The sequence below is a fragment of the Cupressus sempervirens genome, chromosome 4, assembly GCF_028749045.1.
Source record: "Cupressus sempervirens isolate cs-2001-9-10 chromosome 4, ASM2874904v1, whole genome shotgun sequence".
Classification (NCBI taxonomy): domain Eukaryota; kingdom Viridiplantae; phylum Streptophyta; class Pinopsida; order Cupressales; family Cupressaceae; genus Cupressus; species Cupressus sempervirens.
Window position 1 is genome coordinate 226,368,462 of NC_143121.1, and position 12,383 is coordinate 226,380,844.

The 12,383-nt window shown below is 34.1% G+C and overlaps 1 protein-coding gene across 1 annotated transcript in view; it reads left to right on the top strand.

The window, feature by feature from the left end:
* LOC149560818 (uncharacterized) overlaps nt 1–12,383 on the top strand; it is a 155,592-nt gene that overhangs the window by 23,565 nt on the left and 119,644 nt on the right. The window lies entirely within an intron of this gene.

A 12,383-nucleotide genomic window follows, 5' to 3' on the forward strand; every position in this document is an offset into this window, starting at 1 on the left:
AAGCTTAGCATCCAAAGGAATCATTTAGCAGTAACTACGAACTCGGCACCCTCCAATGCTCAGCAACCACAGAGGACTCAGCAACCAAAGGATGACTTGGCACCCAAAGGATCACTTAGAAACCAAAGGATCACTTGGAAACCAAAGGAATCACTCAACAACAACTAAGAACTCAACATCAACTAAATGCTCAGCAACAACTGGAAGACTTGAAAAAAAGTGTAGGATTAGAAGGAAACCTGGGATGCTCTTGCATCACTTTTCTTCCTAGGACCCTCATTTTCAGAGATTTTACTATTATTTCTTCATAGAACTAAGAGGTAATTAATAAGAAATTATAAGAAGAATATCAAATGTTTCCTTAAAAAATGAGAAATACTTAAGATTATAAGGGTTGTTTACATACATGAAAGCAATTTCTACACCTAGGAGATTGTCCTCATGTGGAAGTTGAAATAGAATTTTTTTTAGGAATATGGAGGAGGAGGATGATCAAAAGGTAATTGATGAGTATAACATGAAATTGATGGGAAAGACATGAGAATTATTTTATTTTATTAATGAATCTCATAACTCAAAAGAAGAGATGATGGATGTATCAAAAATATAAGGTAGACTAGGTTACTAATAGGGGAGGGGTGAATCGGGAACCAATAAAACTTTGTCTTACTTCACCAATTAATACTTCACATATTGTTCTAATCTAATTGCATTAATGAAAGAATGAAAGAAATAAAACATTCATAACACTTTGACACAAGATATGGTGACCCAGAAACCTTTCAATTATAAATTAAAATAGGGGTGGGCATGATATCCACAAGCTGTAGTACTGCAGTATAAAGTTAACCTGTTAAGGCTTATAATTGACCACTTCTAGTGATCTACCCTGTTAGGAGAAATAAGGATTGTTAGATCCACCCTATTAAAAGATTTACAAACATATAATGAAGTGTGCACTCTATTAAAAAAAAGACTATTATGTCCACCTAGTTAAAAGATTTAACTAATACACCTATTAGAATGAATCAGTGGCTGATCTCTGATCTGCAACTTTGACTTTTTGAATGAGATTCCTTGAAATGCAATGATCACCTGGCTTTGATAGACAAATTTTTGTTGTCCCTTATATTTCTTGTAGCCTTCTTTAATTCACACTCATATGCTTCATCTTCCTCTTCATTGACATACTTGGATATGATACAATACATTACATATATATCAATCCAAATCACTTCTTACTAGAGTCAGTTACAATACTAATTTCATCTTAATTCATAAAGTCATCCCAACTATTGTAACTTGAGTTTTGAAGAAAAACTCGATGATGTTTAGATACTTGGAAAAAACTATCAATGCTCGAAAAACTCTGGCACTCAGTTGAAGTTGAAGCTCAATCCATACTGATCACTTTTGAGTAGCTTGAACTTGGTCATCTTTATGTGACTCAATGAGTAGCAACTGAATCACTCAGTTGACACTGCATGACTTGGTCAATACTAGATTGACTTCATTAACACCATGAGTTTGGTAAACACTATAGAACTTGGTTAACACCACAAATCTTCGTTAACACTAGAGTCTTCATCACTTCTATTGGATAGCTCAATAGAAACTTCTCCATGTGTGTGATATAATAAATCATCTCTGATGCTTGGTAGATATTGTGAAGCTCGACAAGAACTACAAACTATTTGTTTAGCTTAATAGCAACTAAGATACTTGGTTAACATTGCTAGATGAATGATAAGCTTAGTAGCAGTTGTAGAGCTCAGTAGCAATGTAACAATCTAACTAAGTGTTGAGTCACTAATAGTCAAATTGACCTTAATGTAAAAAATATTCCCCTTTGGCATTAGTGACAAAAACACTTATCATACCAAAAATTTGAATTCTCAAAATTATAAGTCAAAACTTCCTTTATCGACATTTTGTTTCTTCAACTCAATTTTGACTTCCTACTACTATAGCTCGATAAATTACTCTAATTTTCTAATTTTTCAAAATTTCTTTTGTAAAAAATTTTTCTACTTATCTGTACAATTACTATACTACTCCCACATACATATATCTAGATTATAGTATTTTTCTCCTCCTTTATACAATATCTGCTCTCTCTATATATACACTTCTCCCCCTTTTACCAATAGTATTCTCCACCTTTTTGACATAAATGTCAAAGGTATATCTACAAGTTAATGCCAAAATATGACAAGAAATTAGAATGTACCTTAAAATTAGTACCATTTTCTTGTCCCAATTCTCTTGCAATACCTTACTTGCATGCAAGGCTATTTGTACTTCTACTGATAATTCCATCATGTGGTCAGCTATGGAGAATTTGTTATCATGGATGAGAGTCTTTGCATGTTCAATGTTCTTTGGTAATGCATCTATGTTTGGAAGAATCATGCCCTAAATTTTTTCAAGTGTGGCCCTGATTCTAGCTTCTTCCCTCATAATTCTTCCTATAGATTTATTAGATATCTAGTCTTTGTGAAGTGTGTAGAACTATAACTTGGATCAAGTGATAGTTGGTGTGCACTTGTCTTCATATCCTCATCTATCTTGGACAATTTATCCTTGATCTCCTTTGTGAAGATAGATATGTCACTCAATTTGACAAATAATGAAACAACATTATTGACTGATGTTTCCAGTGTAGCAAGAATGTTAGACAATTCTACTTGATCTATAGCAATTTTTTGTGCTACTTTCTCCAACACTTTATTCTCAAATTTTCTTTTAGCTATTTGCAACATTTTTTCTTGTCCATTCAATTATTCATTATACTTGGGGACAATTTCAACTAAATGATCCAAAATAGGTTGTTTTCTATCAACCTCAATACCTAGAGCATCAACAAATATGCTCTTTATGTCCTCAAGGACTTGATTTTTCTTCTTCTCTTCTCTAAGCTTCTGTTGCTTCACCCTTTTCTTCAATTTTTCTTCCAAGTTATCCATTTGATCAAGAGTGAGGAGAGATATATCCTAATTTGGAATAACAATATCCTCATCCAAATCAATTTCTTCCTCTTATTTACCCTTAACCTTTGAAATTATTGATGAAAATTTTTCTTCGTTAGCATGAACATTGATGCTATGAAGATGATTGTGTTTTTCATTGATGACAACATAGTATTAAGTTTGACAGAGCAATAGACTTTGATGTGTTTATTAAAGATAACATATTATGTATCTTCTTATGCATAGTTACCTAGACATACTATAGTATGTTTTGGACACGTGGCCAAGTGCGCAAAACCTGAATTGACAGCGTATGGAAGATATGATTGAATTATAGAGAACCATTTGGAAATAGAGTATTAGGAAAGTAGTTCCTATTGTTTGATTTCTACAGCTTACCAATGATGCAGTGAAAGCTTGCGTAGTGAACCAGAGATAGCTTATTAACGGTTGATGATGTTAGCAAGTGCACATGTATGGAAGTCACATGAGTGAAAGTTTGTGCATAACTATATGTCGACAGCATTAATTAAATGAGTATTTCATTTAATTAACATATGTTAATGAAGTATGTAGCTAACTCAAGGATTTATTATTGAGCACGGTATAAAGGAAAGATTTTTTCCAAATTTTTTATGATGGTGAATATAGTGAGACCAGAGAAGAGTTATGAATTGTAAAGCAACAAAGTAGAGTAATTTGCTAATGCATGTAAGTGACCTTAAGGGTTACTATTGATGGTTACAAAGTTCTAGATCTGATTGCATGATCTGAAGGTGAAGAAGTCTGATGTACTAGATAGAGGAAGAAGAAAAATATTGTCACACATTTATTATTCTAAAAGGAATAGTACTGAGGTCAATTGGACAATGGGTTCATTGATCTAATCCTTGTTTGGATAGTGGGTTTAGCTGCCTTCCACAACTCCTAATAGGGTTGGCATAACTCCTAACAGGGTTGGAATCTCCTAATAGGGATTCAAATTCTTTTAATAGGGACTCTTTGTACTAAATGTTGTAATAGACTCCTAACAAGGTCCATCCTCTAACAAGGAATATTTATATTAGTACATCATCTTATGGGCATCATTCCCACCAGGGTTTTCCCTCTGATCAAGGGTTTCCCTAGTTAACATATTTGGTGTAATTATTGTGTGCATCTTTATGGTTGTTGTTTACTTTGGTTAAGTTTTTAAAAAAGGGGATAAATGATTTAAATGTTGAATAAATGATTCACACCCCCCCCCCCCCCCAACTATCTTAGTGAACTATTATTTCTAACAATTGGTATCAGAGCCTCAGGTCCTTGAAGAAAAAGTTTAACAACTTTGGGAGATCCATGGAAAACATGTTCAAAAAGGAAAGTCCAAAATTTGATGGCACAAATTATGAAAACTAGAAGGATAAAATGAAGACTGGTCCCTTGTGCATGGGTCTAGGATATTGGCTTGTAACCAAAGCATCTAAAAACATTGTGGAAGAAGACAATCTTGAAAGTTGCACCAAGGAACAAAGAGAAGTATTTATGTGCAACATAAGGGCAAGAGAAGCAATATTGATAGCTCTACTTGAAAGTGAGTATAGCTAGGTAAAACAACTCAAAACATCTCATGAAATTTGGAGAACCTTAGAAGCTAATTATGAGGGTGATACACATACAAAAAGAGTTAGATATCAAAATTTGTATTTTGCATTCCAAGATGCTAGAATGATGGAAGATGAATCTGTTAGAAGCTATATTGGTAGAATATATTAGATTTTTGTAGGAATCACATCTCTTGGTGGAAAGAAATCTGATGATGAAGTAATATGGAAGATCTTGAAAAGCTCGATGCCACCTTTCAAGACAATAACATAGATAATTCGGGTCATAATACCTTATACTACTAATTTCACCAAAGAAACATTGCTTGGTAGATTAGAAGCTGAGGAATTCAATCTAAAAGAATCTGGAGAATTAGCAAAAGTTGAGATAGCATTTAGTTCATTAAACATTAAACCTAGTCTAGCAAGGAATACAAAAATGCAAGGAGACATTGCTAGTCATAGCAAGTCCATTGAGGATAAGATCTAGGAAGGAGTGGTTCTTCTTGTGGAAAGAGAAAAATATGGTAAGAATACCTTTAAATGTTGGACATGTAATGAATATGGTCATTATGCATCTAAGTGTCCTAAAAGAGAAAGAAAGTATAAGGGAAGATTTAAATCTAGAAGACCTAGAAATTGTTTATATGCTAATGAAGAAGAATCTAATCAAAACAAAAGTGAAGATGAATTAGGTTTCATAGCTATAAAGGAGGATGATCTTGACAAAAAAATCAGAGAAGAAGCTATGTTGATTTCACAAGTTGAAAAGAAAGATTAGATCATTGATAGTGGTTTTTCACACCACATGACTGGTGATATGTGAAAATATGTCAAATTTAGAACCCATGATAGAGGAATTGTTAGAGTAGGGAACAATGCAGCCTGTCACATAATAGGAATTGGATCTATTACACTTAATGGTAAAAAAAATACTAATGATGTTTATTTTTTTGATGGACTAAAACATAATTTGTTGAGTGTTGAACAGTTTATGAACAAAGGTTACCAATTATAGTTTGGTAATGACACATGTATCATCATTGACAAGGAAGGAAAATTGCTTGGTACTAGCATAAGAACGAGAGGTAATGTATCTCAATTGAACACCACTGAAATAACATGTTTAGTAGTTAAAGTTGACAACAATTGGTTATGGCACAGAAGGTTTTATCACATAAATTTTTATAACATTGTGAAAGCTAGTAATACATTCACTATAAGAGATCTACCTAAAATCACTAAGCTTGCTGACATTATCTATAAGGAATGTATCTTGGCTAAGCAGAAGAAAGTCTCATTTCCTAGCAAGCAGTTTGGTACTACAGAGAAGCTAGAATTAATCCACACTAATTTGAGTGATCCTTCAAGAACAAGAGGATTCTACAGAGAAAGCTATTTTATGATTTTTGTTGATGACATTGTATTTGGAAGAAATAATGAAGAAAGTAGAAGGTTTACAGATGAAATGAAGAAAGAATTTGAAATGAGTATGATAGGAGAAATGAAATATTTCCTAGGACTATACATAGTATAGAACAAAGAAGGTATCTTTATTTCTCAGACCAAGTACTTAAAGGATTTGCTAAAAATATTTGGTTTGGAAAATTGTAAACCTATTAGAACTCCTATGGTAATTGGTCACAAGTTATTAAGCAAAGATGGGACACTTGTGGTTGAACAAAATAATTAAAAATCTATGATTGGAGGATTGCAGTATCTAACTCATTGTAGACCTGATATATGAAATGCGCTCAGAATTATGGCAAGGTTTTAGGCTAATCCTAAAGAATATCACTCTGCAATAGTTAAAAGGATATTTAGATATCTAAAAGGGAGATCAGATTATGGCATTTGGTATGATAGAAGTAATGATTTTACTCTTTGCACTTATATAGATGATGATTGGGTTAGAGATAGGGATGACAGTAAGAGCACTAGTGGAGGAGCATTCTTCATTGGAGGAAGACTAGTTTCTTAGCTTAGCAAGAAGCAAGATTGTACTTCACAAAGCACTACAGAGGTAGAGTATGTTGCAGTAGCGAACAACTATAATCAAGTCATATGGATGAAGTAGATGATGAAAGATATTGGAATTACATTCATAGAACCTATTATCATTTACTGTGATAACACAAGTATTGTTAACATGTCTAAGAATCCTATTTTGCATTCTAAGACTAAGCACATTGTGATAAAGTATCATATATTGAAAGAAAAAGTCGCAGAGAAAGAAATTAGACTATAGTACGTTAACACTAAGGAATAGATTGCAAACATTTTCACAAAGGCCATACCAAAGGATGCATTTGAGTACCTAAGAGGCATGCTTGGGGTTGTGCCCCTACCTAGCTCAAAGTAAGAGATGCAAAAGTGCATCAGTTTAGGGTACATAGCACCATTGTTAGACTGGACTAAATGTTGATGATTCCTCATTGGGGGAGTATCTATGATGAATAGAGTCAGTCAAGGACTCTTGTTAATAGGTAATTGGTATACAATAGTGTCTTTAGACACTTACATTGTTTATAGAGATATATGTAAATGTTTTAAAGTAATAGACTAGCTTGTGGTTGTGTTGATAAGTTATTGTATGTTCAAATAATTGAACCATTTATGTACTATCTTTGACATTCACATTTTTTTTTTTTCTTAGCCAAAAGTGGCAAGCCACTATAATATTTATTAATCTGATTCAACAAGGTCAACTGGGAAAGAATCAATGAAGAAAACCCAGCATTGTCCCTAATGATTACATATAATTGTATATTTTGAGCAAATAATTACATAAGGTTATCACCCATCAGAATGCCAAAATTTGAAGATAACCCACTCTAAACTTCTACAAAATACAAATACAAAAATTTTGGCATAAAGTACCTAAACATAGATCTACAAAAAAAAAAAGGGAACACAGCCTTTCAATTCTTCTCAGACAAAAATACAAGCATGAACAAAGGATCCAAAACCAAAAATAACAAGGGGAATTTTGAAGCCAAGTTACACTTTTGAACTATCTACAAGCCAATCTAGGTCAGAATTGACTACCCCAATTGAATCCCAAAAACTCTATTCAATTGGTTGCAGATTTCTAGTGGTGTATTTGACTGTACAGAATTTGAAATATTAGGATTCTTTTGCTATTCAATCATGGCCAGGCCTACTGACATAATTCTATCCACCATATTCACACCCATTATGCATGGATCAAGAGGCAGAGTATGTTTTAGATAAATGATACTGCAAGTATCTATGGCTTTCTTGATAGCCTCAAAAATAGCATAATATTCATGTTTTTGTAGAAGTTGAAAATGTGAAAATAGTCCCCCTACTAAGGCCATACCATTCTATAGATCATACTTCTTCATAGCCGTATCCAATTTATTATCCATGAGGAAATGTGGTAGAATTACCTTGTGGGCTAAAACTTGAAGCATATCCAGAGATTGCAAAAGATCCATGGCATTAGAAAGGAAAATAGAGATGACCTAGGAGGGATAAAGAAAAACAAGTGTTGAAGGGCAGAGAAGCTCTTCACCAATGATGTGCCAAATAGCTGGTTTGACCGAGTGAGAATGTATTATAAACATTTGGTTTAACACCTCATCCATAATGTGCCTAGGTAACATAGCTTCATCTGGCAACGGTATCAACCAAATACAAAAGTTTTTTGGCATAACAAGATGATGTTGTAGATGACACATTTCACAAGCCAAGTCTACATCCCACCCAGAATTTATCTTGAGACACAATCATAGCTCCTCAAATTTGATTTTCCTAATTAAACATTTGTAAGATGTTTGCAAAAATGTGTAAGGACCTTAAATAGATAATCAAAGCACAACATGTCATTTGCGATGTGGATTATCACCAATTTCATCCTTATCCAGCCTAGAAAAAGGACTAACAACATAACTCCTTAATGGCTCAGATTTATTCGTATGAGGGAATCCAGCAACATGACATTAGAGTTGGGTATCATCAGGGAATAAAAAGATTTGAATCATGCTAATTGTACTATAGAAATTGAGTCATTATCAATGCTCTAAAGAAAAGCATGCAGCATTAAATACACTTTCATATGACACCAATTGTAAATATAGGATAACTCAGTACCTCATAGCCACCTCTACATAACTCGGCACCTGACCCATCTAACTAATAACTTGACATCTAAGACTCACTTATTCAGCACTCAGTAGAAAATAGAGTAAATCGACATCAATTACCTTTATGCCAACTCGGCACCTGAAAATTTTTGAAAAACTCGGCACATATTGCCAAAAGAACTTGGAAACTGCATTCTAAAAAATTTGGCACCCAAACTTGGCATATGTTGCCAGAAGAACTTGGCCTACTAAACACTAGCTCGGCACCTAAAGGATAACACAAAAAGACTCAACACTTGAAACCTGAATAGCTTGGCACTTACAACAAGCTCAACTTGGCACCTGATGCCAGATGGCTCAACTCGACATCTATTTCCTGAAGAACTTAGCCTACTAAACACTAGCTTGACACCTAATGGAAAACACTGAGAAACTCAACAGTCAAAACCTAAATAGCTTGGCACTTATGGCTAGCTTAGCTCAGCACCTATTGCCAAAAGAAATTGGCCTAAGAAACTTGGCATCAAGAAAATTTTACTCAACATCTTAACAACTATTTCAATTCAGCACCTATTTCCAAAAGGACTTGAAAATTGTATTCTAAGAAATTTGGCACCCAAACTTGGCATCTGTTGCTAGAAGAACTCGACCTACTAAACACTAGCTCGGCACCTGAAGGATAACACAGAAAGACTCGGCACTTGAAACCAGAATAGCTCAGCACTTACAACAAGCTTAGCTTGACACCTAATGCCTGATGGCTCAACTCAGCATCTGTTGCCTGAAGAACTTAACCTACTAAACACTAGCTTGGCACCTGATGAAAAACACTAGAAAACTTGACAGTCAAAACTTGAATACCTCGGCACTTACGGCTGCCTTAGCTCAGCACCTATTGCCTACTAAACACTAGCTTAGCACCTAAAAGATAACACTGAGAAACTCAACAATTAAAACCTAAACAGCTCGACACTTGGAGCATATTTACTCAACATCTTAGCTTAATTCGCTCACCTCAAACATGACAACAATTAGATGCTTCCATGTCATCATGAATAAGAGTTTTTAGAACCTTATGTTGCTTAATAAAAGGCAGAGAGTAAAAAGTAGAAACATTAACCCCATCACAACCCAAGTTTGATAAATAGTCTGAAACTTTATTCCCTTCTTGATAAATATGCGAAAAGAAAACATCTGAACATTCATCAAGGAGTCTCCAAATTTGATTACATACATATTTAAGTTTCCAAGAAATGATGCGCCTATGAAAACAAGCATCAATAATAATTGTTGAATCCCCTTCTGTATGTAGCCTATTAAAACAATGTTGTTTAGCTAATAAAAGTCCAGCCAACAATGCATGAGCCTCGGCAATGTTATTTGTGCCAATAGGCAAAGGAGATATTGTGATTGCTACTACCTCTCCAAAAGAATTTCTAATACATACCCCAAAACCCAAAGGACCTAGATTTCCTCTAGATCCACCATCAAAATTCAACTTCAAAAAACCAAATGAAGGGGATCTCAAGTGTTCTTTTTGAGTAAAATATGAGCTGGTGAAGGACTAATTTTCCACCCATTAGGAATAAATAATAGTTTCCATTCTTGCATAACTTGGGAGTCCCAATGAGTCACAATCAAATTAAGCTTAATCATTTTCAAGCTGGAATTAGTGACTTCTGAAATAGATCTTTCAATACCCTTCAAAACAATTTCTAATGGAAGGGATTCCTTTTTGAAAATGCGCTTATTTCTTTCCAACCAAATAGCCCAAACTACCAGGGCTGGAATACATTTGCAGAGATTTGCAAACAATTCTTTTTGATAAAGAAGTGGCCAGGCTTGAAAAAGATCCCAGAGATTGTTTGGCAAGGGAGTAGAATACTTAAGCTTGCTCAAAATAAAACACTAGCATTGGTAAGAAAATGAACATATAACAAACAAATGACCCACAGTTTCATCCTATTCCACATAGAAAACACATTTAAATAGCTTCACAATTTGTAATCTATGTAATCTGTCACTGGTTAAGATCCTATGTTTTAATGCCATCCATGAGAAACAACCTACTTTAGGAAGAACAACTAGATTCCAACAAAAAGAAAAGGCTCTAGACGTAGGTTTATTTAAATCATTCTGTATTAAAATTTTGTATCCCTGTTTCACTGAATAGTTACTGTCCTTAGCTAGGGCCCAAAAAATTTGATCTTGGACATCAAAGAAGTAGACTATTCTGGAGCTTAGAATAGATTGAAATTGATTAATTTCCTGAAATGAAAGGGGCAACAAATTTGGGTCTTTCCAAATTATTTTCTTTGAAAATTCAGAAACAAATTCGACATATTGATTCAACTAGGTCCCCCAATGGGTTTCAGCAACTTGAATAATGTTCAAAGAAATCCCACTTTTAGAAAGGGGAATTTGACCATTCTAGGAATCATTCCAAAAATTAATACTTAGTCCATTATTGACTTCCCAGGAAATATAATCCACTATGACTTTGCATGAAGCTATCATGAAATCCCAAACAACAGAACCTTTTGTGGGGTTAGAAATCGTTAAAACTCTAGCAGGATCATTGTTATCCAGGTATTTTTGCTGCATAATCTTACACCACATGGATTGAAACTTAGAATACATGTGCCAAATCAATTTCCCACCAAATGCCTCATTTCTAAGAGAAAGGTCATGGATTCCTGCCCCTCCAGCATTAGGAGTGTGGGACATATCTTGCAAAGAAATAAGAGGAATCTTTCAAGAATCATCCATGTTACCCAACTAGAGGAAACCTTTGATCAATTATGGAATTGTAACTAGTACTTTAGGTGGGATCTTAAGGATAGCAAGAAAATAGTTAGGGATAGTAGCTAAAACTAATTTAATCAACAAAATTCTTCCCACCAATGATAACCATCTAACTTTCCAAGAAGCAATTCGACTCTGAATACGCTGAATAACTGAAGACCAATACAAAGATTTATTTGAGCCCATGAAAAAAGGAATGCTCAAATAGACTAAGGGTAAAAAATATTTTGAAAAACCCAAAACCTGTTTAACTTTATCATAAACCAATTTGGTAGTATTGAAAAAGAAGATCTTGGATTTCTGAGCATTGACAATCTGACCAGACACTACTGAATAAAGATCAAGTGTATAAAGAATATGGTGAGCTTCCTGTAAATTTGACAAACCAAACAAAAGTGTATCATCCACAAAAAGAGAATGTGTGATGGATATGTTTGTACCTAAAATGAGAGCTCCTTTCCATTTATTAAGCAAGTGTTGATGTGAAATGGCCCTACTAAAAGCTTTAGCCATAATGATAAACAAAACTGGGGATAAAGGATCCCCTTGTCGAATCCCTTGTGTAGAAGAAAAAAAAGCCTTAGGCTTCCCATTAATGATCACTGAAAACTAAGCCCCTGAAATACAAGCCTTAATCCATTTGCACCAACTTTTTGAAAAACCCATTTTGACAAGTACTTGGAGTAAGAATTTCCAAAAAACTCTATCATATGCTTTCATCATGTCCAGTTTGATGACAAAATTCAAAGTCTTGTTTGAATTAATAGAATGGAGAACTTCATGAGCCACAAGAGCCCCTTCCATGGTTTCCCTGCTTAGGAAAAATCTACCTTGTTATGGGGAAATAATACATGGAATAAGATGTTGAATCCTAAGATATATGGTTTTGGTAATAATCTTATAGGATAAATTGCATA